Source organism: Lepidochelys kempii, chromosome 11, assembly GCF_965140265.1.
Source record: "Lepidochelys kempii isolate rLepKem1 chromosome 11, rLepKem1.hap2, whole genome shotgun sequence".
Lineage (NCBI taxonomy): Eukaryota > Metazoa > Chordata > Testudines > Cheloniidae > Lepidochelys > Lepidochelys kempii.
Window position 1 is genome coordinate 30,119,877 of NC_133266.1, and position 26,786 is coordinate 30,146,662.

Consider the following 26,786-nt stretch of genomic DNA (forward strand, 5'->3'; position numbering starts at 1 on the left):
AATCTTCATGGTGTTGAGATCTCTCAACTCCCATTGATGCCACTGGGAGTGGAGGCAACTCAGCACCTGGCCAGATCAAGCCCAAAGCTCTGTGCCTTGCCAGTTATAAACCATTTAAACAAATGTGCTGAACAGTTATGCAACTAATTGGATTACTGTAGCAACAAACTGGCTTTACACCTGAGAAGCTGTACCCACAAGAGATGCATGATTTACAGAAATTAGAATGGTGTTGAAGGACCTGATCCAATCCCTATGAAGTCAAGGGAGACTCCAATCAGGCCTGAAATGAAATGAATAGTTTAGTTTCTTTGTAGTCTCAAGCAAATGCATATGGTTCAGTATAGTTCCTCTCCCTCCATACAATATACAGAGAAGCAAATTGAAATGCTTGGCTCACAGTGGACCTGATCCAAAGCCCACTAAAGTCAGCAGGAATTTTTTCACTGATTTCATTACACTTTGCATCAGGCCCACGTTAATGTGTTTAGGTGTAACTCTGTAGCTCAACACCAGGGCAAAACTATTGTGTTTTGTTGCACTAGCCAACCTCTAGTTAATTTCCAGTAGTATTCACAGAAGGATTCCAACCATCCTGGCTCCCTGAGAACCTGATATTCCCCCATGTAAACACTCAGCGTTTGCTGTTAGCTGGGCTGTTCCCACTTTAAAATTGGCTTTAAAATTCAGAGGCTGGAAGCTGGTCATTGTCAGAGAAATTAAATTAAATTCATAGTCAAACGTTACTCTTGAATTTGCTGTCTCCAGCAGAAACCAAGTTTGCCTCTATAGCATGCTGCAAGAACTATACTTTTCCTCAGGCATTTGCCTGATGTGTGGTTCAGTTTGTTGGGGAACTGTGTGCTTTTCAACAAGGGGCAAAAATAAAACATAGTAGTTTTTGCAGCTACCCCCTGATGTATTTAAAGTAAAAAAAATTCTAAGTAAATAATAGAATACCTTAACTAACAGAAGGCAATGTTAATAGGCAGGCAGACTTGTCTCAAATACGCACAAACACTTTGGTTTAAGTTTGTCAGGAGAAAATAAAGAGCAGAAGAAAATTTATCTTCAAAATGTTGGACTACTTCAGCCGTCTTTCTGAAGCAGAGTGCTTGTTTTGAAATGAAGTGCTTTCCTCAAAAACTGTAAGTGCCTTTTGATGCTTGAAAATTAAAGGATTTGCTTTTTTGTGTAAATGAGGGTTGCTGGGTGAGTTTCTTTCATCAAGTTCTCTTACACACACTGTACCTAGTATCTATAACCCTGGTAATACTGCTTAAACAGGCTCTTTGAGCACTTCAATTATCTCAAAAGTGAACATTATTTTCCAAAACACATATGCTTAAGCAAAACAACTAGGACTAAAAGACAAAGCATTTGAAGTGGTCTTTTAAGCCCTGATCCTCCAAAGACCAATACGCTTGCTTAACTTTTTACCATGTGAGTGGCCCCATTGACTTCAATGGAACTGTAAATCTTTTAAAAAAATCAGGCCCTTCGTGACTATTTCACTTCTCAGTACGTTCACTGCACTAGAATCCATTGCCTCCCGCAGTGCTGTGTGCTGCCATGTGCACTCACCATATGTGTGCACTGCTCCCTTCTGGATGTCGAATATCCAGCCTGCTGAAGTGAACATTGGGTTTTTAATTATGATGTCTTCTAGTGGCCAGAGGCCTGAGAAAAGGACATAAATGTTACTAACTACTGGCACAAAAGGAAGATCCTTCTTTACTAAATGGGTAGAGGTCTTGTTTTTCTGGAGGCAAAGGCTATTAGTACCATCTCTCATTTATGTATGTGTCTGGCTGATGATTGTAGCCTCTGTGGTCATGGATCATTAACAGATCATAGAGGTTTTTGGATCTTTTCTCTGCACTCAGCTTAGCTGTTAGCAGAAAAGTGGCAAGCCTGGAAGGTATTTTCTCTTTACTCATGTATCATTTAAGAGCCTATATCTGAGTGAGAATACTGACTGAGCATTGGTGGGCCGATGACATGTTTCTGGTCATGATAGATGTGAGACCTTGCAAACATGAAAACTTTAAAGACTATTTTACCGAGATGTGCCAGATACTGTGGGCACATAGGATATTCGTAACCTATTATATCAATAAGCAGTATATGTATATTTGTGTTTCTGGCTCACTGGGTGGGTTTCCTGTGGACTCTGGAATCATTGGGTGTGTGTAATTAATGCAAATTCCTAGTCTTGGTTATGTAGATACACAGCCCTTTCAAGATTCTCCCCCGGGGGAAATGACACTAACTCTGAAACCTGACTGGTTTTACTTGTTTCAGGCAGCCTGGGAGATAAAGGCCTCCAAATTGTAAAAAGAATCAACCTGCTCTAACTCAGGGCTTAGCTACACATGAGTTGGGGGGGGGGGGGGGGAGGGGGAGAAAACCTGGATTTGTGCTGGAAATGGCCCAACTTGATTATCATACACATTGTAAGGAGAGTGATCACTTTAGATAAGCTATTACCAGCAGGAGAGTGGGGTGGGAGGAGGTATTGTTTCATGATCTCTGTGTATATAATAAAAAGAAAAGGAGTACTTGTGGCACCTTAGAGACTAACCAATTTATTTGAGCATGAGCTTTCGTGAGCTACAGCTCACATCATCGGATGCATACTGTGGAAACTGCAGAAGACATTATATACACAGAGACCATGAAACAATACCTCCTCCCACCCCTCTCTCCTGCTGGTAATAGCTTATCTAAAGTGATCATCAAGTTGGGCCATTTCCAGCACAAATCCAGGTTTTCTCACCCTCCCCACCCCCCCAACTCACTCTCCTGCTGGTAATAGCCCATCCAAAGTGACCACTCTCTTTAAAATGTGTATGATAATCAAGGTGGGCCATTTCCCGCACAAATACAGGTTTTCTCACCCCCCCACACACACACCCTTTTTTTTTTCTTTTTCAAAAAAACACACACACAAAAACTCACTCTCCTGCTGGTAATAGCTTATCCAAAGCGACCACTCTCCCTACAATGTGCATGATAATCAAGGTGGGCCATTTCCAGCACAAATACAGGTTTTCTCACCCCCCCACCCCCATACACACACAAACTCACTCTCCTGCTGGTAATAGCTCATCCAAAGTGACCACCTTGATTACCATGCACATTGTAGGGAGAGTGGTCACTTTGGATGAGCTATTACCAGCAGGAGAGTGAGTTTGTGTGTGTATGGGGGTCGGGGGGGGTGTGTGAAAAAACCTGGATTTGTGCTGGAAATGGCCCACCTTGATTTTCATGCTGTTGGGAACACTGGGGCATGGCCACTAGGTAACTCGAGGGGATGAAAGACCACGAGTGTCGATGAAGCCCCCTCGCACTAGGCCCCGGTGTCCTTGCCCCCCCCCCTCCTGCCTGGAGGCACTCGCAGCAGCTCTGCGTGCTAGGCCCAAGTGTCCTTGGCCCTCCCCCCCCCCCCCCCCCCCCCCCGCCTGGAGGCACACACAGCAGTTATGCTGAGAATCTGCAACAGTATGTTGCAGAGTCAGACTGCCTGAAACTAAGCAAGGCCAAACAGGGGAGATATAAAAAAACAATGCTGAATAAAGCAGCTTTATGTATAGTTTAACAAATAATACAAAAAATCAGGGAACTAGCTGGAAACTAGATTGGCTGGCTATATAAATACTTGAAGCAGCTTGCTATTAAATAAGTATGCTCAAAAAAAAAATGTATAAAAGCCTGTGTAACTTCCTGCTCTGTTGTACAGGATTTGAGATTCAAATCTCCCTGTACCTTTTTAAAGCTTCAAATAAACTTTTCTGCTTCTCCACCCCGTTGTAATTATTGGGTGTAGCACACCGGGTAACGAACCAACTCAAGCTGTTGTTCAGCCTCTCGGCACTGGGTGCCGGTAACAATGCACATTGTAGGGAGAGTGGTCACTTTGGATAAGCTATTACCAGCAGGAGAGTGAGTTTGTATATGTGGTTTTTGGAGGGGGGTGAGGGGGTGAGAGAACCTGGATTTGTGCAGGAAATGGTCCACCTTGATTATCATACACATTGTAAAGAGAGTGGTCACTTTGGATGGGCTATTACCAGCAGGAGAGTGAGTTGGGGGGGGGGGGGCAGAGGGTGAGAAAACCTGGATTTGTGCTGGAAATGGCCCAACTTCATGATCACTTTAGATAAGCTATTACCAGCAGGAGAGTGGGGCGGGAGGAGGTATTGTTTCATTGTCTCTGTGTGTGTATATAATGTCTTCTGCAGTTTCCACGGTATGCATCCAATGAAGTGAGCTGTAGCTCACGAAAGCTCATGCTCAAATAAATTGGTTAGTCTCTAAGGTGCCACAAGTACTCCTTTTCTCCCTACAATGTGCATGATAATCAAGGTGGGCCATTTCCAGCACAAATCCAGGTTTTCTCACCCCCCTCCCCCTCCCGCCACACACACAAACTCACTCTCCTGCTGGCAATAGCTCATCCAAACTGACCACTCTCCTTACAATGTGCATGATAATCAAGGTGGGCCATTTCCAGCATAAATCCAAGTTTAACCAGAACGTCGAGGTGGGGGGGGTGGTTAGAAAAAAACAAGGGGAAATAGGCTACCTTGCATAACGACTTAGCCACTCCCAGTCTCTATTTAAGCCTAAATTAATAGTATCCAATTTGCAAATGAATTCCAATTCAGCAGTTTCTCGCTGGAGTCTGGATTTGAAGTTTTTTTGTTGTAAGATAGCGACCTTCATGTCTGTGATTGCGTGACCAGAGAGATTGAAGTGTTCTCCGACTGGTTTATGAATGTTATAATTCTTGACATCTGATTTGTGTCCATTTATTCTTTTACGTAGAGATTGTCCAGTTTGACCAATGTACATGGCAGAGGGGCATTGCTGGCACATGATGGCATATATCACATTGGTGGATGTGCAGGTGAACGAGCCTCTGATGGTGTGGCTGATGTTATTAGGCCCTTTAATGGTGTCCCCTGAATAGATATGTGGGCACAGTTGGCAACGGGCTTTGGATAAGGTTCCTGGGTTAGTGGTTCTGTTGTGTGGTATGTGGTTGCTGGTGAGTATTTGCTTCAGGTTGGGGGGCTGTCTGTAGGCAAGGACTGGCCTGTCTCCCAAGATTTGTGAGAGTGTTGGGTCATCCTTCAGGATAGGTTGTAGATCCTTAATAATGCGTTGGAGGGGTTTTAGTTGGGGGCTGAAGGTGACGGCTAGTGGCGTTCTGTTATTTTCTTTGTTAGGCCTGTCCTGTAGTAGGTGACTTCTGGGAACTCTTCTGGCTCTATCAATCTGTTTCTTCACTTCCGCAGGAGGGTATTGTAGTTGTAAGAATGCTTGACAGAGATCTTGTAGGTGTTTGTCTCTGTCTGAGGGGTTGGAGCAAATGCGGTTGTATCGCAGAGCTTGGCTGTAGACGATGGATCATGTGGTGTGGTCAGGGTGAAAGCTGGAGGCATGTAGGTAGGAATAGCAGTCAGTAGGTTTCCGGTATAGGGTGGTGTTTATGTGACCATTGTTTATCAGGAAGTGGATCTCTTGTGTGGACTGGACCAGGCTGAGGTTGATGGTGGGATGGAAATTGTTGAAATCATGGTGGAATTCCTCAAGGGCTTCTTTTCCGGGGTCCAGATGATGAAGATGTCATCAATATAACGCAAGTAGAGTAGAGGAGTTAGGGGACGAGAGCTGAGGAAGCGTTGTTCTAAATCAGCCATAAAAATGTTGGCATACTGTGGGGCCATGCGGGTACCCATAGCAGTGCCGCTGATCTGAAGATATACATTGTCCCCAAATGTAAAATAGTTATGGATAAGGACAAAGTCACAAAGTTCAGCCACCAGGTTAGCCGTGACATTATCGGGGATTGTGTTCTTGACGGCTTGTAGTCCATCTTTGTGTGGAATGTTGGTGTAAAGGGCTTCTACATCCATAGTGGCCAAGATGGTGTTATCAGGAAGATCACCGATGGATTGTAGTTTCCTCAGGAAGTCAGTGGTGTCTCAAAGGTAGCTGGGAGTGCTGGTAGCGTAGGGCCTGAGGAGGGTCTACGTAGCCAGACAATCCTGCTGTCAGGGTGCCAATGCCTGAGATGATGGGGCGCCCAGGATTTCCAGGTTTATGGATCTTGGGTAGTAGATAGAATATCCCAGGTTGGGGTTCCAGGGGTGTGTCTGTGCGGATTTGATCTTGTGCTTTTTCTGGAAGTTTCTTGAGCAAATGCTGTAGTTGCTTTTGGTAACTCTCAGTGGGATCACAGGGTAATGGCTTGTAGAAAGTGGTGTTGGACAGCTGCCGAGCAGCCTCTTGTTCATATTCCGACCTATTCATGATGACAACAGCACCTCCTTTGTCACCCTTTTTGATTATGATGTCAGAGTTGTTTCTGAGGCTGTGGATGGCATTGTGTTCTGCACGGCTGAGGTTATGAGGCAAGTGATGCTGCTTTTCCACAATTTCAGCCCGTGCACGTCGGCGGAAGCAGTCTATGTAGAAGTCCAGTCTGCTGTTTCGACCTTCAGGGGGAGTCCACCTAGAATCCTTCTTTTTGTAATGTTGGTAGGGAGGCCTCTGTGGATTAGTATGTTGTTCAGAGGTGTCATAAATATAAAGGGAAGGGTAAACCCCTTTGAAATCCCTCCTGGCCAGGGGAAAGCTCCTCTCACCTGTAAAGGGTTAAGAAGCTAAAGGTAACCTCGCTGGCACCTGACCAAAATGACCAATGAGGAGACAAGATACTTTCAAAAGCTGGGAGGAGGGAGAGAAACAAAGGGTCTGTGTCTGTCTGTAGTCGTCTTGGCCAGGAACAGAACAGGAATGGAGTCTTAGAACTTTTAGTAAGTAATCTAGCTAGGTATGTGTTAGATTATGATTTCTTTAAATGGCTGAGAAAAGAATTGTGCTGAATAGAATAACTATTTCTGTCTGTGTATCTTTTTTGTAACTTAAGGTTTTGCCTAGAGGGGTTCTCTATGTTTTTGAATCTAATTACCCTGTAAGATATCTACCATCCTGATTTTACAGGGGGGATTTCTTTATTTCTATTTACTTCTATTTTTTATTAAAAGTCTTCTTGTAAAACACTGAATGCTTTTTCATTGTTCTCAGATCCAAGGGTTTGGGTCTGTGGTCACCTATGCAAATTGGTGAGGCTTTTTATCCAACATTTCCCAGGAAAGGGGGGGGTGCAAGTGTTGGGAGGATTGTTCATTGTTCTTAAGATCCAAGGGTCTGGATCTGTAGTCAACTAAGCAAATTGGTGAGGCTTTTTACCAAACCTTGTCCAGGAAGTGGGGTGCAAGGTTTTGGGGAAGTATTTTGGGGGGAAGGACGCGTCCAAACAGCTCTTCCCCAGTAACCAGTATTAGTTTGGTGGTGGTAGCGGCCAGTCCAAGGATAACGGGTGTAATATTTTGTACCTTGGGGAAGTTTTGACCTAAGCTGGTAAAGATAAGCTTAGGAGGTTTTTCATGCAGGTCCCCACATCTGTACCCTAGAGTTCAGAGTGGGGGAGGAACCGTGACAAGAGGTATTTTGGAAATATTCCTTGAGTCGGAAACGTCGAAAATAGGATTCTAGGTCACCACAGAACTGTATCATGTTCGTGGGGGTGGAGGGGCAGAAGGAGAGGCCCCGAGATAAGACACCTGCTTCTGCTGGGCTGAGAGTATAGTTGGATAGGTTAACAATATTGCTGGGTGGGTTGAGGGAACCATTGCTGTGGCCTCTTGTAGCATGTAGTAGTTTAGAAAGTTTAGTGTCCTTTTTCTTTTGTAGAGAAGCAAACTGTGCGTTGTAAATGGCTTGTCTAGTTTTAGTAAAATCCAGCCAAGAGGAAGTTTGTGTGGAAGGTTGGTTTTTTATGAGAGTATCCATTTTTGAGAGCTCATTCTTAATCTTTCCCTGTTTGCTGTAGAGGATGTTGATCAGGTGATTCCGCAGTTTTTTTGAGAGCGTGTGGCACAAGCTGTCAGTATAGTCTGTGTGGTATGTAGATTGTAATGGATTTTTTACCTTCAGTCCTTTTGGTACAATATCCATCTGTTTGCATTTGGAAAGGGGGTGCAGTTGGGGGGGGGTGAGAAAACCTGTATTTGTGCTGGAAATGGCCCACCTTGATTTTCATACACATTGTGGGGAGAGTGGTCACTTTGGATAAGCTATTACCAGCAGGAGAGTGAGTTTGTGTGTGTGGTTTTTGGAGGGGGGTGGGGGGGTGAGAAAACCTGGATTTGTGCTGGAAATGGCCCAACTTGATGATCACTTTAGATAAGCTATTACCAGCAGGAGAGTGGGGTGGGAGGAGGTATTGTTTCATGGTCTCTGTGTATATAATGTCTTCTGCAGTTTCCACGGTGTGCATCCAATGAAGTGAGCTGTAGCTCACGAAAGCTCATGCTCAAATAAATTGGTTAGTCTCTAAGGTGCCACAAGTACTCCTTTTCTTTTTGCGAATACTGACTAACACTGCTGTTACTCTGAAACCTATATTTTATAACACTCTAACTTGCTGGCTCGGGGGAGTAAAAAATCACCCCCCTGAGTGCAGCAAGTCTGAATGCTTTAAAGCACTAGTGTGGACAGGCTCCGAGCGCTGGGAGCCATGCTCCCAGCGCTCGGAGCTAATCCCCTCATGGAGGTGGATTACCAGGAGCACTGGGACAGCTCTCTCCTGGCGCTCACATTCGACCACACTTGCACTTCAAAGCGCTGCCGTGGGAGAGCTTTGAAGTTTCCAGTGTAGCCATGCCCTTAGCCTCAGACTCATTTTGGAACAAAGAACTGTCAGACTTAAGTGAAGACCTACCAGGATCCCGTGCAGATGATGGGAAGTACCTGGTAAGCTTAATGTGCATGTAGACAGTTTTCTCTGTAATGCTTTTGTTCTAAATAAATGTACATACTGTGCTTTGTGAAAGCTGGTGCGTCACCGGTTACCTCTGTCATTGTCCCTAAGAGAGATCAGAACCACAGGCACTGACCCAAAGTCAGATCTGCTGGGACAAGTACAGTGAATTGCAAGGGGGATGCAGCCTTAAAAGTCTGGTCTGAAGGAAGAGGAACACTTAAAAGAGGAGACAGCTAGAGGCCTGAGACCCAAAGGGGTGCCCTTGAGGAGGCCATGAAGGAGGCAGAGGTACAACTGTGATTTTTGATCAACATGCTTTAAAAGATAAATCTTTATAAAAGATTTTTTATTTTTTTTTAAAGGTAACTTTTTCTTACACTGTTCACAATGCCAAGGCTCATTGTAATAGGGCTTGCTGATTATTACCCACAGAGAATCCTTCTGCACAATGCAGAGATCTCAAAGGATGCCCTAAGCATCTCTATCCCTTCCCACCCCTCCCATCATTTTTTCTGAGTTCCTAATATGGCCACTGGTTGGAAGTGACTCTACATAATCCCATAAATGGATGGAATTTGAAAGTCTCGGGATGTAGTCAAAAGGAATGGCATTTTTATCTCTGGGTGCTAAGCTACAGAACCTGCAGAACAGCCTTTGAACTAATCAACCACAGAAATCCTATTCTGAGGGGTCACTTATGCTTGTGGTGATTGGGATAAAGGACACTGTCAGGCTTGGATACACTTCTCAAACTGCAGTTTATTTCTGAATTTGTCTTTTTTCCAACTGAAGATGAAAGGATATGGCATAACCACTCCTCCCATTGCTCCTCATTTGAACACTGGATGATAAGGAATCTTAGGCATTAAAAAAATACCAGTATCTACCTGATCTAGATTTAAACTGGTGACCCAAATAGTAAAGTAATAGGATATAGACCCTTATTCCCTGAATTATCCAGTTACTTCCTCCCACTCATAATTTTCTATTCATTAAAAAAGTCTGGTAATCCATTTAAAAAAATACAACCATAGTAGTTTCCTATGATTTCAAATCACTCAGTATTTTTTCAAATCACTCAGTCCCTCCTTTTTGGAATTGTCACATACTGTATTATTTTGTATTACTTCTATTATCATAGTGCCTAGAAGTCTCAGTCATGGATCAGGAACCCATTGTGCTAGGAGCTGTCCAAACACAACAAAATGACAATATCCACCCCAAGGAGTTTACAGTCTAAGGCTATGTGTTTACGCTACAGCTTATGTTGGCATCACCTATGTCACTTGGCGGGGTGGGGAGTGAATAAACCACCCACTTGAGTGACATAAATTACACTGACATAAGTGCTGGTGTGGACAGTGCTATGCTGGTAGGAGATCTTCTCCCACCGACATAGCTACCACCATTCGCAGAAGTCGTTTTATTGTGTCAACAAGAGAGCTCTCTGCTGTTGGCATAGAACATCTTCACCAGACACGCTACAGTGAGATGGATATAGACAGCAGCATGCCAGCAGTTTTGGCAGACTCAGTGGTTATAGACAACCAGATGACCCCCGGAGGGCAGACTGGAATCCATCCAACAGCCTCAAGGATGGGAGAACCAAAGAACAAGATAACATCTGGCAGCACGGAGTTGTCAGGAATGTGCCATCTGCTGATTGATTCAGCAACAGCATGATGAAGCAATTCCATTGACTGGCATAGGAAGAAATTCCTATAAAAATGGACTCTAGAAAGTGAGAACGTTGGGGTCTGATTCTGGAAACCAACTTCCAGGAGCATCAGATGAGCATCTGACAAGGCCCTGCTCCCTCCTCGTGTCCAGACCACCTGGCCAGTGGCTTGACACGAGAAACTCTAAGGCTGGTAACTATGATAACAACCTTGCAGAACCGTTGTGTGTGTGTGTGTGTGTGTGTGTGTGTATGAATGAATGTGTGAATAAATATGAAATTGAATGGAATGTTATAGCTATAACTAACTTACTATGATTCTTTCTGTATTCACAATAAATGTGGCATTTTGCCTTATTCCCTTTAATAAGATTGTCAAGGTTCCTTCCCCACTCTGAACTCTAGGGTACGGATGTGGGGACCTGCATGAAAGATCCCCTAAGCTTATTTTTACCAGCTTAGGTCAAAACTTCCCCAAGGTACAAACTATTTTACCTTTTGCCCTTGGACTTTATTGCTGCTACCACCAAGCGTCTAACAAATATATAACCGGGAAAAAGCCCGCTTGGAAACATCTTTCCCCCCAAAATCCTCCCAAACCCTATACCCCCTTTTCTGGGGAAGGCTTGATAAAAATCCTCACCAATTTGCATAGGTGAACACAGACCCAAACCGTTGGATCTTAAGAACAATGAAAAAGCAATCAGGTCCTTAAAAGAAGAATTTTAATTGAAGAAAAAAAGTAAAAGAATCCCTCTGTAAAATCAGGATGGTAAATACCTTACAGGGTAATCCGACTCAAAACATAGAGAATCCCTCTAGGCAAAACTTAAGTTACAAAAAAACACAAAAACAGGAATATACATTCCATTCAGCACAGCATATTTTCTCAGCCATTTAAACAAAACATAATCTAACAGATATCTAGCTAGATTACTTACTAAGTTCTAAGACTCCATTCCTTTTCTGTTCCCGGCAACAGCGTCACACAGACAGAAAGAGCCTTTGTTTCTCCCCCCACCCCAGCTTTGAAAGTATCTTGTCTCCTCATTGGTCATTTTGGTCAGGTGCCAGCGAGGTCATCCTAGCTTCTTAACTCTTTACAGGCGAAAGGGTTTTTCCTCTGGCCAGGAGGGATTTAAAGGTGTTTACCCTTCCCTTTATATTTATGACAAAGATCCTGATGGTTTTTATTTTACTGGTATAACAGATGGATCAGATGAAAGTACTGCCTGGTGAGGGAGGTCGTCCAGACCCTGGACCAAAACTTCAAAATTGTGGCTTGGGTGGAGCTGATTGAGAAGTCGATGGTTGAACTTGAGGTGCTCTCCATCACTGCAACTGTTGGCAATGTCTTTGGTTTTCGTATTGCCGGTGTTGTTGCTGTCGGTTAGAAGAGGGATCCCTTTTCTTCTGATAAGGCTGGTATTCTCTTCTCTTCACAGGCGGAGTGTAGATCCCCAAAGTGCGAAGAGTGGCTTGAGAATCCTTCACTGAGTGGAGTACCTCATCTGTCTTGTTCGAAAATAGCTTCTCTCGGTTGAAAGGTAGGTCCTTGATCTTGTTTTGGAGCGCTTTAGGTATGCCAGAGGATTGTAACCAGGCTTCCCAGTGCATGACTACAGCCATGACTGTGGTTCTGGCTACTGTGCCCATGACATCCAAAGACACTTGGAGGGCTGTTTTAGCTATGAGTTGACCCTTGTCTACAATGGCTTGAAATTGTGATTGTTTCTCCTCGGGAGCTTCGCTGTGAATGAGCTGAGTTTCCCATAAATATCATAATTGTATTTGGCCAGCAAGGAATTGTAATGTCATCAAGGAGTAAAATTTTCATCCAAAGAGGTCAAGCCTCTTGTTGCTTCCTGATCAATTGCTGTTTCTGTGTCATCCCCAACATCCTGAGCCTGCGGAGTGGGAGACATGGAATTAGACCTCTGCTCTGGGACCCCGTGGGTGGCCTAGTGTGGGGGCCCTGGTAAGTTGCCCAGGGTTCCCAATGTGCCCATTGCCTTGGAAAGGCCTTAGGTGGATACCTCCATGGTGGTCCTTACCACAGTTGAACCAGCTGGTTATAAGGGTATTTAGGACCCGTCTTGCTCCAGCGTGGTTGTAAGTCTTTTGGTGATGAGTGGTGCAACGAGAAAGTGCATGGTTCCTGCACATCATCATCACCATCACTGGACGAGAGTACCATGCCATGAGAAGTATGGGGATCACCTCTATAACTTATAGGAGAGCCCTCAGTAGTGAGTAGTGTGGACTGCAGTGCTGATGAAGGAGCCAAGTCTCTCTGTTGCAGTAGATTATGTGGCAGTTCTGATGTTGGTGCCGAAGGGGATGCTCTCATCAGTGCCAACATTGGTGCCATCAGATGTGGTGTTGATTTAGTCAGTGCAGTTGGTGTCAACTTAGTTTTCTGAGCCGGTGCCAACTGCAATGTCCATGCTGGGGTGGACGCATGGTGCCTGAGGAGATGCTCGGTACCTGGTCCCTTATGGGTGAATTCGGTGCTGTGGAGGAGGCATGTTGCTGTCTGTGCCTTGACTCCATCTCCTTCGCTCAGGATTCAACTGTGCTGGAAGTGCCCAGCATGTGTCAGCATCAGGAGTAGCAACCTGGCAGGAGACCACCTATGTTTCCACGGTGTTCTCTGCGAAGACGTCTGCACCCTCTTCCTTGGTCTTTTAGAGGAAGGCGTGTCTCCTGTCCCTGCAGGAGGGATGCCCAAAGAGGAGGATTGGTCTGGCTCTGGTTGGAGAGATTTCTCTATCAGTATCATTTTCAAGCTGATCTTGGTCATGCTGGGCTCTCGCTTTCAGATTACTGCAGTGGGCGCATTTTTGCGGGATATGTATCTCCCCAAAACATGGGACACACACAGAGTGTCCGTCCGAAACAGGCATTGCTTCACTGCAAAAGTCGCATCACTTAAAGCCTGGGCAGCCAGGCATCTCTGATGGTTAACCAACCCGAGTGCAGGAAGGGTAAACTGGAAAGTAAACTTTTTTTTTAACTAAAACTATCACTAACACTAACTATAACTTTTAAAAGACTATTTAAACTGCTATTTTTAAAGGTATGGACATGGTTGTCTGTGGGCGAGGACTGGCCTGCCTCTCAAGGCCTGTGAAAGTGAGGGATTGTTGTCCAGGTTGGGTTGTAGATCACAGATGATGCGTTGGAGAGGTTTTAGCTGAGGACTGAATGTGATGGCCAGTGGAGTTCTGTTGGTTTCTTTCTTGGGCTTGTCTTGCAGCAGGAGGCTTCTGGGTACACGTCTGGCTCTGTTGATCTGTTTCCTTATTTCCTCGTGTGGGTATCGTAGTTTTGAGAATGCTTGGTGAAGATCTTGTAGGTGTTGGTCTCTGTCTGAGGGATTGGAGCAAATGCGGTTGTACCTCAACGCTTGGCTGTAGACAATGGATCATGTGGTGTGTGCGGGATGGAAGCTGGAGGCATGAAGGTAGGCTTAGCAATCGGTGGGTTTTCAGTATAGGGTGGTGTTAACGTGACCGTCACTTATTTGCATCATGATGTCTAGGAATTGGACCTCCCACGTAGATTGGTCCAGGCTGAGGTTGATGGTGGGGTGGAAGCTGTTGAAATCGCGGTGGAATTCTTCCAGGGTTTCCTTCCCATGGGTCCAGATGATGAAGATGTCATCAATGTAACGTACGTAGAGAAGGCCCACAGACAACCTGCAAACCTGAAGCATAGTCTCACCAGCAACTACACACCGCACCATAGTAACTTCAACTCAGGAACCAATCCATGTAACAAACCTCGATGCCAACTCTGCCCACATATCTACACCAGCGACACCATCACAGGACCTAACCAGATCAGCCACACCATCACCGGTTCATTCACCTGCATGTCCACCAAGGTAATATACGCCATCATGTGCCAGAAATCATAGAATCATAGAATATCAGGGTTGGAAGGGACCCCAGAAGGTCATCTAGTCCAACCCCCTGCTCGAAGCAGGACCAATTCCCAGTTAAATCATCCCAGCCAGGGCTTTGTCAAGCCTGACCTTAAAAACCTCTAAGGAAGGAGATTCTACCACCTCCCTAGGTAACGCATTCCAGTGTTTCACCACCCTCTTAGTGAAAAAGTTTTTCCTAATATCCAATCTAAACCTCCCCCACTGCAACTTGAGACCATTACTCCTCGTTCTGTCATCTGCTACCATTGAGAACAGTCTAGAGCCATCCTCTTTGGAACCCCCTTTCAGGTAGTTGAAAGCAGCTATCAAATCCCCCCTCATTCTTCTCTTCTGCAGGCTAAACAATCCCAGCTCCCTCAGCCTCTCCTCATAAGTCATGAGTTCCAGACCCCTAATCATTTTTGTTGCCCTTCGCTGGACTCTCTCCAATTTATCCACATCCTTCTTGAAGTGTGGGGCCCAAAACTGGACACAGTACTCCAGATGAGGCCTCACCAATGTGAGGCCTCACCAATGCCCCTCTGCTATGTACATAGGCCAAATTGGACAGTCCCTGCATAAAAGGATAAATGGACACAAATCAGATATTAAGAATGGCAATATACAAAAACCTGAAGGAGAACACTTCAACCTCGCTGGACACACAATAGCAGATGTAAAGGTAGCCATCCTGCAGCAAAAAAACTTCAGGACCAGACTTCAAAGACAAACTGCTGAGCTTCAGTTCATTTGCAAATTTGACACTATCAGCTCAGGATTAAACAAAGACTGTGAATGGCTAGCCAACTGCAAAAGCAGTTTCTCCTCCCTTGGTGTTCACACCGCAGCTGCTAGAAGAGGGCCTCATCCTCCCTGATTGAACTAACCTCATTATCCCTAAGCCTGATTCTTGCTTGCATATTTGTTGGATCATATTAAAGAAGTTCTGTATTAAAATCACAAATGAGTTTGATTCCCCATAGTTTAAATTCCAGGGTATTATTAATTAAGAGGTCTCTTGGTTTTTGGTACTGTTTCTCTCCCTCTATGTGTGAAACTTGCAAGCTGCTAATTGCGTTAGTACATTCTAAGACAGAGTCTGTTCTCAAAGCAATTCTTTGTAATAACAACTACTCACACAGAGAGAGACTCAAGGCAATACTCTGTAACAACAGAAACAGCACCCAGAGACTCCCCGCCCTTTTGTTGTATTCATCTTGCTTTGTTAACAATTGTGATTAAAATAGAGATAGAGGATGTATGTGGATGGATGCCTGGTGTGGATAATAACTGAATGATCAGGGAGGTGCCAGACTAGGAGCTCAGTATTGATCGGCCGAAGAATGCAGAGAGTGGAGACAACCAGATGACCCCCGGAGGGCAGACTGGAATCCACCCAACAGCCTCAAGAATGGAATAATCAAAGAACAAGATAACATCTAGCAGCACGGAGCCATCAGGAATGTGCTATCTGCTGATTGATTCAACAACAGCATGATGAAGCAATTCCCATAGACTGGCATAGGAAGAAATTCCTATAAAAATGGACTCTAGAAAGTGAGAACTTTGGGGTCTGATTCTGCAGACCAACTTCCAGGAGCATCAGATGTGCATCTGATGAGGCCCTGCTCCCTCCTCATGTCCAGGCCACCTGGCCAGTGGCTTGGTATGAGCAACTCTAAGGCTGGTAACTATGATAACAACCTTGGAGAAACTGTGCGTGTGTGTTTGTATGAATGAATGTGTGAATAAATATGAGATTGAATGGAATGTTATAGCTGTAACTAACTGCTTACTATGATTCTTTCTGTATTCACAATAAATGTGGTATTTTGCCTTTTCCCCTTTAATAAGATCCTGCTGGTTTTTATTTTATTGGTATAACATATTTATACCTGCCTCTGGAAATTTCCACTACATGCATCCGATGAAGTGGGTATTCACCCACGAAAGCTCATGCTCCAATACATCTGTTAGTCTATAAGGTGCCACAGGACTCTTTGCCGTGGTTGTATAAGGCATCAGTATAGTACATTTACTTTCTGGATCAGGACTGAAACTGCAGCCTTCTTCACAATGAAAAGTTGTATAAGCAGCATTTTTTTATAAAAAATAATTTCAAGTATGATCATTTTTCCCCCACATCTCTTTACCAAACAGTCCTGCCCATAAGAGTGACTCCAAATAGGAGGGTGATTGAGGAACTCTGAGCATTAGACAAAACTGGGTACATTTTTAAAAGCAAACTTTATACCCTCTGACACAAAGCACCTGGTAAGCTCAACCTTTAGAGCATTAACACATCAGCTTTGAACAGTCCCTACCTTCAGCTGGGTTTGGAGTTGAATCCAGAGTGTGCTTCTGAACTCCCGTCTCTGGCTGGTAGCACAGCATGCTACCACTTTGAGAAAGTGCTGGCTTAGAAAAGCACCCTAACTCAACTTAGAGCTTTGAAATCAACTGTTTTTTAAATGTTTTTTGTGGCAGACAGGTCACTCCTAGTGTAATTTCAATATTATTCAGAATGGTAGCATGTAGTTCAACAAATGTTATCTAAAAAGAATAAATAACATCTTTCTAGAATAGCTTTAATGTGTTCCTGATAGATTTCTGGGGAACAGCTACGAGATAAACATTTTTGGATTTTTCACAGAAGACAAAATAAAAAAAATAAAAATCAAGCAGACAGAGAAAATGAAAAATAGTGAATTTATTGAACACACATATTACTTTGTTCACACTTCAAATTAATATCTGATCCATAAAAACTGAAAATTTTAACTGAGTAGTTTGAGACCCCTTATAAACAAGAAATCATCTTGCATGTTTTAAGATTAGCACATCATAGAATTTTACTAAGAAAAAAATAAAAACAGAAAATTAAGGATCCAGTTTTGCCACTGAATAGTACATACACCTATCAATATCATTTAGTTTATTCACAAAGTAAGGTGCCACTTAAAGAGAGTAACAGTGGAAAAATCTGACCCTAAGTTAGTACAAGAAACACCCACAATTATTTACTGATCTAATAATTATGTGATAGCCACTCTCATTTTTGGACAAATCCTGGCCCAACTGAAGTCAATGGGAGTCCTGCCATTGACTTCAGTGGGACAAAGATTTGGACATTTGATGGCAATGTCACTGAGAATAAACAGTAAGGCGTTCCTGGAAGTAGAGGCCTGGTTCTGTAAATTCATGGGATTAAAAGTTACTGAAGTAAGCTTCTCTCAAACAGCATACTCTAGGTTTTCAAAAAGGATACAGAATCATAGCAATGTAGGGCAGCTGAAAGGGACCTCGAGAAGTCATGTCCTGCCCTTGAACTGAGGCAGGACACAGTAAACCTAGACCACCCTGACAGGTGTTTGTCTAACCTGTTTTTACAAACCTCTGATGATAGGGATTCCACAACCTCCTTTGGAATCTTTTCCAGAACTTAACTGCCCTTATAGTTAGAAGGTTTTTCCTAATATCCAACTTAAATCTCCCTTGCTGCAGGACTAACGCCATTACTTCTTGTCCTACTTTCCGTGGACATGGAGAAGAATTGACCACGTCCCCTTTATAACAACCTTTAATATATTTGAAGACTATTATCAGGACCTCCCTCAGTCTTCTTTTCTCTATACTCAATATGGTCTTTTGTTTTTAACCTTTCCTCATAGGTCAGGTTTTCTAAACCTTTTATCATTTTTGTTGCTCTCCTCTGGACTCTCTCCAGGTTGTCCACATCTTTCCTAAAGTGTGGTGCCCAGAATTGGACACAGTACTCCAACTGAAGTCTCACCAGTGTCAAGAACAGCAGGACAATTACCTCCTACATCTTACATATGACACTCCTGTTAATACACCCCAAAATGATATTAACTTTTTTCACAACTGCATCATATTGTTGACTGATGTTCAATTTGTGATCCATTACAACTCCGAGATCCTTTTCAACCCTCCTCTCCCACTACCACCTAGCAACTTAGTCCCTATTTTGTAGTTGTGCATTTGATTTTTCCTTCCTAAGTGAAGTACTTTGCACATATTTGTATTGAATTGTAATACCAGTTTTTAAAAAAATGCTCCAGAGCAATCATGGCAATTACAGACTAACTACAGTACAGAACTAGGCAAATTGGTTGAAATTATAGTAAAGAGCGGAATTAGCATGATTAACATGATTTGTTAGGGAAGAGTCAACATGGATTTTGTAAGGGGAAATCATGTCTCACTAATCTATTAGTATTGTTCGAGGGAGGTCAAAAAACATGTGGACAAGAGTGATCGAGTGGATATAGTATATTTGGAATTTCCTAAAGCCTTTGACAAGGTCCTTTACCAAAGGCTCTTAAGCAAAATAAGCAGTCATGGGATAAGAAGAAAGGTACTCCCACGGATCAGTAACTAGTTAAAAGACAGGAAACAAAGTGTAGGAATTAATGATCAGTTTTCAGAATGGACAGAGGTAAGTAGTGGGTCCCCCAGGGATCTGTAGTCAGACTCTGTGCTCTTCTACCTAAATGATCAGTGAGGTGGCAAAGTTTGTAGACAATACAAAATTACTCAAGATAGTCAAATCCAAAGGTGACTTTGAAGAGTTACAAAGGGATCTCACAAAACTGTGTGACCGGGCAACAAAAACGGCAGACAAAATTCAGTGTTGACAAATGCAAAATAACCTATACCGGAAAACATAATCCCAACTATACATACAAAATGGAGTCTAGAATGGCTGATATTACTCAAGAAAGAGATCTTGGAGTCATTGTGGTTAGTTCTCTGAAAACATTCACTCCATGTGCAGTGGCAATCAAAAAGCTAACAGAGTATTAGGAACCATTCGGAGACAGACAGATAAAACAGTAAATATTGTAATGCCACTATATAAATCCATGGTATGCGCACACTTTAATACAGAATGCAGTTCTGGTCACCCCATCTCAAAAAAAAAGATATATTAGAAATGGAAAATATACAAAAAAGGACAATAAATGTGATTAGGACTATGGAACATCTTCCATATGAGGAAAGATTAAAAAGACAGGGACTGTTCAGTTTAGAAAAGAGATGACTAAGGAGGGGATAGGAGAGAGATCTATCAAATCATGAATGGCATGGAGAAAGTGAACAACACTATTACACAAGAACCACAGGTCACCAGATGAAATTAATAGGCAGCAGGTTTAAAACAAACAGAAGGTAGTACTTCGTCACACAACACACAGTGAACCTATGGAACCTGTTGCCAGGGGATGTTGTGAAGGCCAAAAGTAAAACTGGGTTCAAAAAAGAATTATGTAAGTTCATGGAGGATACGTTCATCAATGGTTATTAGCCAAAATGGTCAGGGATGCAACTCCATGCTCTGGGTGTCCCTGAACTTCTGACTGCCAGAAACTGGAACTGGAAGACAGGGGATAGATCACTCAACAATTGCCCTGTTCTGTTCACTCCCTCTCAAGCATCTGGAACTGGCCACTGTCAGAAAACAGGATACTGGGCTAGATGGACTATAGTCCGAGCCATTATGGCCATTCTTACATTCTTAACCTAGGATGAATTTCATCAGACCCTGTCAATCTGAATACATCTGACTTATCTAAATATTCTTTAACCCCTTCTTTCCCTATATTGACGTGCATTCCTTATCTTTTGTTGTTAGTATTAGTTGTGTTCAGTATCTAGTCACTGTTAATCTTTTTAGTAAAGACTGAAGCAAAATAGGCCTTAAACACCTCAGCTTTCTTGATGTCATCAATTATTAGCTCTCCTGCCCCATTAAGTAGAGAACTTTACTTAGTCTTTCTCTTACTCCTAATGTATTTAAAGATCGTATTATTGCTTCTTATGTCCCTGGCTGGGTGCAGCTTATGTTGTGCCTTAGCCTTTCTCATTTTGTTGCAACATGCTTGTGCTCTTCTTTTGTACTTCTCCTAAGCCATTTGTCCAAGTTTCCAATGTTTGTAGGATTCCTTTTTGATTTACAGGTCATTACAGAGCTCCTTATGCAGCCATATTGACCTCTTACTATTCTTCCTATATTTCCTTTGCATCGGGATAGTTCGCATGTGTGTCTTTAATACTGTCTCCTTGAAAATCTGCCAGCTCCCCTCAACTCCCTTTTTCTCTTAGATTTTGTAACCAGGGGACCTTACCTACCAGTTCTCTGAGTTTGTTAAAATTGCTTTTTTGATGACCATTGTCCTTATTCTGCTGCTCTCACTCCTTCCTTTCCTTAAAATTACAATCATGATCACTTACTCCCAAATGCCTTCCACCTTCAGATTCACTACCAATTCCTCCCTTTTAGCCAGAGTCAAGTCGAAAATGATTATTCCCTTTGTTACTTCCTCCATTTTCTGAAAAAAAACTTGTCCCCAATAAATTACTGGAAATTTTGTGTTTTGCAACAGATGTTTGGGTAGTTAAAGTCCCCTTTACTACCAGGGTTTGTGTTTTGGGTATTTCTGTTATTTGTTCTATAACTGCCTCATCCACCTCTTCTTCCTGATTTGGTGGTCCATAGTAGACTTCTACCATAACCTCACCCCTATTTTTTACACCGTTTAACTTCATCCAAGGACTTTTAACTGATCTGCCTTTTACCTCCTTCTGGACCTCAGAACAATCATATGAATTCTTGATGTATAATGCACCACCCTCTCTTATTTTATCCTGCCTGTACAAGCTATAGCCCTCTAAACCAATATTCCGGTGCTGAGCAGATTCCCCAACTGATTTCCTGTTGTTGATCCCATGACACTATTGTAATTTTCCATGTCCTCCCCTACCCCCAGCCCTCTGTTAAGGATACCTTAATATACCTGAAATGAGAGGAAGTGACTGACTCTGATGTTCTCTATTATATAACCATGAGAGGAACAGTGGTTTCTGACAAACTTACTTTTAAGATTAGGGGAAGCTAAATTCTGACTCCTTACATCAGCTTGTAACTTAGGCCCAGATTTTTAAAGGTATTTAGGCATTGCGGTACTCACCATGGAAACTCCTAAATAATTAGGAGCCTAAGTTTCATTTTCAAAAGGCATTTAGGATCCTAAATCTCACTGACTGTCAATGTGGCCCTTTGTGACTACAAACAGTAGATTTACCTTGTAACTTCAAAATGGCATTTTCTTGCTTTAGTTGTTATTATTATTATTACTATTATTATTATTATAAATAAGCACTAATTATCTGTCAAAGAAGTTTAGTGTAGAGCTGATCCGCAAATATACGTTTTCTTCCCGAGAAAAAAATTTTCTTTGAATTTTTTTAGATTTTTTCAAAAGCCAAAAAAGAAAGTGAAAACTAGAATGTTTTGGTTTTCAGCTGAAATTTTTTAGTTTTTCAACAAAAACCTCAAAAAATTAGTTGAAAACAGACATTTTCAATGAAATTTCCACTGCAACCAAAAACCCTTTTCTTGTCAAAAAAAATCTTTGCTGGAAAATTTTGGACCTGACTTATTTAGTGCAAGTAAAACATGAACTATCCCCAGTGTCATTTCTAGTATGCTCCCAAACTGCTTTCCAAACAAAAATAACACTTTGCCCTGTAAAGTTCACATTCTTGAAAAGAGAAAATACAGACTGAGGTGGAGAGCAGGGGAGAAGAGAATAAAAAACAAGATAGCCAAGTGACCATTGGCCACATCCCAATTATGCAAAGAGATATGGCACAATAAGGTTTTTGATAAAGATATCTAGAGACAAGGCTAATAAACATATCAGTCTATCTCTGTATATTAAGGCACACAAACCCCATCATGTCATTTCAGTAGTTCATACATGTCAGAGTTCAGGTGGATCTTTAGAATGGATTTGAATGAGGAGAGGGTGGTAGCCTTGTAGGCCAGCTCAGGAAGGGCATTTCATGTACAAGGAGCAGCACTCAAGAACCCTTGGAGAAGTTTAGTGAAGCAGAAAAACATTGCATCAAGGCAGGCAACACTAGGAGACGTAGAGTGACAGAAAAAGACATCAGTGCACAGTGGATGATAAGCAGGGAGGGGTAGAACTATGCAGGTCTTTGAAGCTTGAACTTGATACACTAGGAGTAGATGGTGGAAGGATTCAAAAAAGGGAGGTGGGGTCATCAGAACAAGGGGCAGGGACCTTGATGATTATTTTGTATGGTCTGAAGTAAGACAATGTGGGCATCAGGGATGCCAGAGGGGAGAACATTGCAGTCGTCAAGATAAGAAATAAGAAGGACCTGAGTAAGAGTTTTAGTTGAAGAGACAGAAAAGGTTATATCTTAATGATGAGTCAGGATTTGGATATGGTTCGGTGCATCGTCAAGGGAAAGGGAAAAGTTGAACATGCTTTCCAGGTTATAGGCTTGGCTGACAAGGAGGATACTGTGGTGTTGTCAACAGGGACAGAGAATGGGAAGGTGCACAACTGGGTGCAAGGGGCAATTCAGGAGTGGACAGGTAGATCTGAGAGTCATCAATATGGATAGGGTAGATGAAACAATGGGCAGATGCAATCACCTGAAGACAGTATCACAAAAACCCGGAAAGGGCAAAAATTAGAGATGGTGATCAAAAGTGTGAGACTCACCAGAAGGATCAAGGAGATTGAGACCATGAGATTTGGCCAAGAAGAGGTCAATAGAGAAAGGGAAGTTTTAAGAGGCGACAGTGAGAAATAGATGGATTCTATCTAGGATGGAGTCTGGGGGGTGGTGGGAGGAGGAAGGGAGGTCAGGGAACATTCTACTAGTATTGCTGTAGGATGTTACACAGAAGCTACTACGGTTAAACATTTTTTAATCAACGGGTCCAGATAACTTGCATCCAAGAGTTCTGAAAGAGCTCTCTGGACCTTTAATGTTGATTTTCAATAAGTCTTGGAGCAAAGAGGAGGTTCCAGAAGGCTGGACGAAAGCTAATGTGCCAATGTTAAAAAATGAAAAATGGGATAACCCAGGTAATTATAGGCCTGTCAGCCTGACAGTGATCCCAGACAAGATAATGGGCATGCAGATACGGGACTTAATTAATAAAGAATTAGAGGAGGGTAATGTAATTAATGCAAATCAACCTGGGTTTATGGAAAAAAAACCCTATCAAACAAACTTGGTATCTTTTTTTTGAAGATTTCCAAGTTTGATTGATAAAGGTAATAGTGTTGACATAATATACTTAGACTTCTGCAAGGCATTTGACTTGGTACCGCACAATATTTTGATTAAAAAACTCGAACAATATAAAATTAACATGGCACACATTAAATGGATTGAAAACTGGCTGATAGGTCTCAACGGGGAATCATCATCAAGCAGGTATGTTTCCAGTGGCATCCCTCAAGAATCGATTATTGGTCCTACGCTACTTAAATTTTTTTATCAATGACCTGGAAGAAAACATATCATCATCACTGCTAAAGTTTGCAGATGACACAAAAATCGGGGGAAAGGAAAATAATGAAGAGGACAGGTCACTGATTCAGAATGATGTGGATCGCTTGGTAAACTGGGAGCAAGCAAACAATATGTGTTTTAAGACAGCTAAATGTGAATGTATACCTCGGGAACAAGGAATGTAGGTCATACTTTGGATGGAGGGCAACTCTATCCTAGGAATCAGTGACTCTGAAAAAGATTTGGGGGTCATAGTGGATGATCAACTGAACATGAGCTCCCAGTGTGACACTATGGCCAAAAAAGCTAATGCAATCCCAGGATGCATAAACAGGAGACTCTTGAATAGGAGTAGAGAGGTTATTTTCCCTCTGTATTTGGCACTGGGGCAGCCGCTACTGGAACAGTGTGTTCAGTTCTGGTGCCCACAATTCAAGAAAGATGTTGATAAATCAGAGAGAGATCAGAGAAGAGCCAAAAGAACGAGTAAAGGAAAGAAAACATGCTTTATAGTGATAAACACAAGGAGCTCGATCTATTTATCTTAACAAAGAGAAGGTTAAGGGGTGACTTGATTACAGTCTCCATGTACCTACATGGGGAACAAATATTTAATAACGGGCTCTTCAACCTAGCAGAGAAAGGTATAGCATGATCCAATGGCTAAAAGTTAAAGCTAAACACATTCAGACTAGAAATAGGCATATATTTTTCATGGTGAGGGTAATTAAGCACTGGAACAATTTACCAAGAATTGTGGTGGATTCTCCATTACTGACAATTTTTAAATGAAGATTGGATGTTCTGTCTAAAAATTATGCTCTAGGAATTATTTTGGGAAATTTCTATGGCCTGTGTTATACAGTAGGTCAGACTAGATTAGCACAATGGTCTCTTCCGACTTGGACTCTATGAATTTATGGAAGTCAGCAGCTGTAGATGCATTCTGGAACTTTAGAAGTGAAGGGAGATGGAGAAGCAGCTGGGATTAGAGGATGCTTGTATAGTAAGGGGAAGGAGCGAGGTAAGTGAGAGGACAAGGAGGAAAGTGATCTGGTATGCATTTGAATTAGTGGTCTTTAAGTTAAAGGCTTGTCAACCAATTACAAATCTACAGATCCACCCAGTTCCCCTCAAAATTAGAATTTTAAGTGTGAATGACGTTATTTCCAATGTCTCATTTTCCAATATTTAGCGTTTGAAATATGTAATAAAAAGCTAATTATATTAGGCAAAACTAAGGCTGGTATTAGAGATACAGTTTCCAGCCTAAATCTGAGCAGACACATATACTACAGAACACCCACATACTGTGATCTATGGCAATAATAAATGCATATTTTTAAAAATATAAATAAAAGCTGATCTGCAGAGTTAGAGAAAAAATAAAAACAGGCTGCAAGCCCTTGGATGCTGCCGTGTATAAGGGAGTGCACTGTATTGGGACTGTAATTTATCTCCTGCAACAATCTCAGTTCCATAATATTTTGGGGGCAATGTTACTGAGGATTATTGTTTTGGAGGCATATATGTAGGGATGGGGTTTACAGAAAATACACTGCAGCAGATTGTGCCTGTTAGATCTGGACTCCCACTGGAGACTACACAGAGTTGTATTGCCCAGGGTAACTCCTGAAGAGATTGTGCCACAGTGAGTTATGGTCTTAATTGGAGCTCCCAAATGCATAAGCAGAACATGTTTACTGCTTTCTCTCTTAAGAGGATGCAAGGTGCTTCCACCTGCATGGGTGTGTGTGGTAGGGGAAGGCATGGATCCAGAAGGTACCAGGAGGGATCGGTCCCTGTGCTCCGGAGTGTGCGTGGTGCTGTTGTTATGCATGATCTCTCATAGGGGTGCAGAGCATAATGAGGTGCCTTGCACTTTCCCAAAAATCTTGTAAAAGAGGGCATAGTCTGGCTGATTGTTTTTAGGTGACAAAAAAGTGAATTGACTAATACATGAAATTACAAGAGGTCAAGATCCTTCTAGCTTTCCTCATTCAAAAGATATTCTGACACCTTTCTGGCGTACAGCTGCAAATTTTCTTCACAAAGCAAGAGGAGACAATTTTCAGTTCAGATGTTTAGTCTGAAAAGGGAAAACTGTATGCTAAACTTACAACTTCAAGATTCTACCTTTTGTGAAGGAAAGACAAACACACTGTATTTCAATCTAGACTTAACCCCTACTGCTCAGAAATGCAGCCGAGGTGGAACATTTGGATTATCTGTTTCCTTTTAATAAAAATAACTGTCAAAATGTATACTTTGAGAAACAAATGGTATGTGACAAGTGTAGATGTTAACTCATGTGGAGAGAATCATTTATTCCATACATGATTATATTGGTGGTGCCATCTGTACCACACTAATATAATTATAAGGCTATTTCAGCCTTATTAATTTTTTAAACAAGGCTTGGCAAAAAAAAGTTAATTTATCTGTTTCAGTTTATATCTTTTATTTCTCTCCCATATTTAACAATGATTGTTGTTTCTCCCTCCTCATCCTCACTGGAGCACTGTAGCAGGGTACTGGTGCAGAAGCACCTAATTAGCCCCTGCTTGGTCAGCTCCAATCAGGGGAAGCAGATTGGGGCTGATGGAAAAGGCCTGATGCCGGCCTGAGGATTGGCAACACCTGCTGGCCTGACAAGCCAAGGGCTATAGCGGGAGCCAGAAGGAAAGGAGCCGCCAGGGAGAAGTCAGTCAGGGAGGGAGCTGGAGGCATCCTAGCTAAAGGCTGACTCTGCCTGTAAAGGAGGTAACCAAACCTGTAAAGCTTGTATATAGATGGACACTGGTGGAGGGACAACATTAAGTAAATAAAGACATGGACCCTGTTACACATGGGGGCTTTACCAGAGACACAGTTTGGCGACCCGGAGATGGAGGGCACTCTGCAATGGCTCACGGGGCAACACAGGGAGATGCAGAAGACACTGCAGGCCTTTCAGCAGTCCCACCAGCTGGAAG